This window comes from Triticum dicoccoides, chromosome 1B (assembly GCF_002162155.2).
Source record: "Triticum dicoccoides isolate Atlit2015 ecotype Zavitan chromosome 1B, WEW_v2.0, whole genome shotgun sequence".
Classification (NCBI taxonomy): Eukaryota; Viridiplantae; Streptophyta; class Magnoliopsida; order Poales; family Poaceae; genus Triticum; species Triticum dicoccoides.
This window is the reverse complement of record NC_041381.1, coordinates 432,005,216-432,010,089: the sequence shown is the minus strand read 5'-3', so window position 1 is coordinate 432,010,089 and position 4,874 is coordinate 432,005,216.

Genomic DNA, 4,874 nt, shown 5'->3' with positions numbered 1-4,874 from the left:
ATCTAGTTCACATCACCATGTGATTTAACACCAATAGTTCACATATGTATGTGATTAACACCCATAGTTCACATCACCATGTGACCAACACCCGAAGGGTTTACTAGAGTCAATAATCTAGTTCACATCACTATGTGATTAACACCCAAAGAGTACTAAGGTGTGATCATGTTTTTCTCGTGAGAGAAGTTTAGTCAACATGTCTGTCACATTCAGAGTCGTATGTATTTTGCAAATATTCTATGTCTACAATGCTCTGCATGGAGCTACTCTAGCTAATTGCTCCTAGTTTCAATATGTATCCAGATTGAGACTCAGAGTCATCTGGATCGGTGTAAAAGCTTGGATCGATGTAACTCTTTACGACAAACTCTTTTTCACTCCCATAACCGAGAAACAATTCCTTAGTCCTCACTAAGGATAATTTTGACCGTTGTCCAGTGATCTACTTCTAGATCACTATTGTACCCCCTTGCCAAACTCATGGCAAGGTACACAATAGGTCTGGTACACAGCATAACATACTTTATAGAACCTATGACTGAAGCATAGGGAATGACTTTCATTCTCTTTCTATCTTCTGCCGTGGTTGGGCTTTGAGGCTTACTCAATTTTACACCTTGTAATACAGACAAGAACCCCTTCTTTGACTGATCCATTTTGAAATCTTTCAAAAACTTGTCAAGGTATATACTCATTGAAAAATCTTATCAAGCGTCTTGATCTATCTTTATAGATCTTGATGCCCAATATGTAAGCAGCTTCACCGAGGTCTTTCTTTGAAAAACTCTTATCCAAGTATCCCTTTATGCTATCAAGAAATTATATATCATTTCCAATCAACAATATGTCATCCACATATAATATTAGAAATGCTATAGAGCTCCCACTCACTTTCTTGTAAATACAGGCTTCTCCAAAAGTCTGTATAAAACCATATGCTTTAATCACAGTATCAAAGCGTTTATGCCAACTCTGAGAGGCTTGCACCAGTCCATAAATGGATCGCTGGATCTTGCACACTTTGTTAGCACCCTTTGGATCGACAAAACCTTATGGTTGCATCATATACATCTCTTCTTCCAGAAATCCATTCAAGAATGCAGTTTTGACATCCATCTGCCAGATTTCATAAAATATGGCAACTGCTAACATGATTCAGATGGATTTAAGCATCGCTACAGTTGAGAAAATCTCATTGTAGTCAACACCTTGAACTTGTCGAAAACCTTTTGCGACAAGTCGAGCTTTGTAGATAGTAACACTACTATCAGCGTTCGTCTTCCTCTTTGAAGATTCATTTATTTTCTATGGCTTGCCGATCATCAGGCAAATCCACCAAAGCCACAATTTGTTCTCATACATGGATCCCATCTCAGATTTATTGGCCTCAAGCCATTTCGCGGAACCTGGGCTCATCATCGCTTCCTCATAGTTCATAGGTTCATCATGGTCTAGTAGCATGACTTCTAGAGCAGGATTACCGTACCACTCTGGTGCATACCGTACTTTGGAATACATACGAGGTTCTGTAGTAACTTGATCCGAAGTTTCATGATCATCATCATTAGCTTCCTCATAAATTGGTGTAGGAATCACTGGAACTGATTTCTGTGATGAACTACTTTCCAATTCAGGAAAAGGTACAATTACCTCATCAAGCTCTACTTTCCTCCCACTCACTTCTTTCGAGAGAAACTCCTTCTCTAGAAAGGATCCATTATTAGCAACGAATATCTTGCCTTTCGGATCTGTGATAGAAGGTGTACCCAACAGTTTCCTTAGGGTATCCTATGAAGACACACTTCTCCGATTTGGATTCGAGCTTATCAGGTTGAAGCTTTTTCACATAAGCATTGCAGCCCAAATTTTAAGAAATGACAACTTTGGTTTCTTGCCAAACCACAGTTCGTAAGGCGTCGTCTCAACGGATTTTGATGGTGCCCTATTTAAAGTGAATGTAGTTTTCTCTAATGCATAACCCCAAAATGATAGTGGTAAATCGGTAAGAGACATCATAGATTGCACCATATCCAATAAAGTGCGGTTATGACGTTCAGACACACCATTACGATGTGGTGTTCCAGGTGGCGTGAGCTGTGAAACTACTCCACATTGTTTTAAATGAAGGCCAAACTCGTAACTCAAATATTCTCCTCCACGATCAGATCATAGAAACTTTTATTTTCTTGCTATGATGATTCTCCACTTCACTCTGAAATTCTTTGAACTTTTCAAATGTTTTAGACTTGTGTTTCATTAAGTAGATATACCCATATCTGCTTTTCTGTGAAGGTTAGAAAATAGCGATACACGCCACGAGTATCAACACTCATTGGACCGCATACATCGGTGTGTATTATTTCCAATAAGTCACTATCTTGTTCCATTTTCTGGAGAATGGAGTTTTAGTCATCTTGCCCATAAGGCACGGTTCGCAAGTATCAAATGATTCAGTGATTCTAAAAGCCCATCAGCATGGAGTTTCTTCATGCGCTTTACACCAATATGACCTAAACGGTAGTGCCACAAATATGTTGCACTATCATTATTAACTTTGCATCTTTTGGCATCTGTATTATGAATATGTGTATCACTACGATCAAGATTCAATAAAACCATCAACATTGGGTGTATGACCATAGAAGGTTTTACTCATGTAAATAGAATAACAATAATTCTCTATCTTAAATGAATAACTGTATTGCAATAAACATGATCTAATCATATTTATGATCAACGCAAACACCAAATAACATTTATTTAGGTTCAACACTAATCCCAAAAGTATAAGGAGTGTGCGATGATGATCATATCAATCTTGGAGACACTTCCAATATACATCGTCACTTCACCCTCAACTAGTCTTTCTTTATTCTGTAAATCATGTTTTTAGTTACTAATATTAGCAACTGAATAAGTATCAAATACCCAGGGGCTACTATGAACACTAACAAGATACACATCAATAACATGTATATCAAATATACCTTTGTTCACTTTGCCATCCCTCTTATCCACCAAATATTTGGGGTACTTCTGCTTCAAGTGACCATTTCCTTTGCAGTAGAAGCACTCAGTTTCAGGCTTAGGTCTAGCTTTGGGCTTCTTCACGGGAGTGACAACTTGTTTGCCATTCTACTATAAGTTCCCTTTCTTTCACTTTGCCCTTTTTCTTGAAACTAGTGGTCTTGTCAATCATCAACACTTGATGCTCTTTCTTGAATCATCGATTTCAGCATCACGAAGAGCTCGGGAATCGTTTTCGTCATCCCTTGCATACTATAGTTCATCACGAAGTTCCAGTAACTTGGTGATGCTGACTAAGAGAATTCTGTCAATCACTATCTTACCTGAAAGATTAACTCCCACTTGATTCAAGCGATCGTAGTACCCAGACATTCTGAGTACATTCTCATTAGTTGAGGAATTCTCCTCCATCTTTTAGGTGAAGTACTTGTGAGAGGTCTCATACCTCTTGACACGGGCATGAGTCTGAAATACCAATTTCAGCTCTTGGAACATCTCATATGCTCTATGGCGTTCAAAACATTTTTGAAGTCCCGGTTCTAAGCCGTAAAGCATGGTGCACTAAACTATCAAGTAGTCATCATACTGAGCTAGCCAAACGTTCATAGCATCTGCATCTGCTCCTGCAATAGGTCTGTCACCTAGCGATGCATCAAGGACATAATTCTTCTATGCAGCAATGAGGATAAACCTCAGATCATGGACCCAGTCCACATCATTGCTACTATCATCTTTCAACTTAGTTTTCTCTAGGAAACATATAAAACATAGGGAAACTATAAACGTGAGCTATTGATCTACAACATAATTTGCAAAGTACTAGCAGGACTAAGTTCATGATAAATTAAAGTTCAATTAATCATATTACTTAAGAACTCCCACCTAGATAGACATCCCTCTAGTCATCTAAGTGATCACGTGATCCAAATCAACTAAACCATGTCCGATCATCATGTGAGATGGAGTAGTTTTCAATGGTGAACATCACTATGTTGATCATACCTACTGTATGATTCACGCTCGACTTTTCGGTCTCTAGTGTTCCGAGGCCATATCTGCATATGCTAGGCTCGCCAGGTTTAACCCAAGTATTCTGTGTGTGCAAAAATGGCTTGCACCCATTGTATGTGAACGTAGAGCTTATCACACCCGATCATCATGTGGTGTCTCGGCACAACGAACTGTCGCAACGGTGCATACTCAGGGAGAACACTTATACCTTGAAATTTAGTAAGGGGTCATCTTATAATGCTACCGCCATACTAAGCAAAATAAGATGCATAAAGGATAAACATCACATGCAATCAATATAAGTGATATGATATGGCCATCATCATCTTGTGCCTTCGATCTCCATCTCCAAAGCACCGTCACGATCACCATCATCACCGACTTGAAACCTTAATCTTCATCGAAGCATCATTGTCGTCTCGCCAACTATTGCTTCTACGACTATCGCTACCACTTAGTGATAAAGTAAAGCAATTACATGGCGGTTGCATTTCATACAATAAAGCGACAACTATATGGCTCCTGCCAGTTGCCGATAACTTTTACAAAACATGATCATCTCATACAACAATTTATACATCATCACGTCTTGACCATATCACATCACAACATGCCCTGCAAAAACAAGTTAGATGTCCTCTACTTTGTTGTTGCAAGTTTTACGTGGCTGCTACGGGCTTAGCAAGAACCGTTCTTACCTACGCATCAAAACCACAACGATTTTTCGTCAAGTGTGATGTTTTAACCTTCAACAAGGACCGGGCGTAGCCACACTCGATTCAACTAAAGTTGGAGAAACAGACACTCACTAGCCACCTGTGTGCGAAGCACAT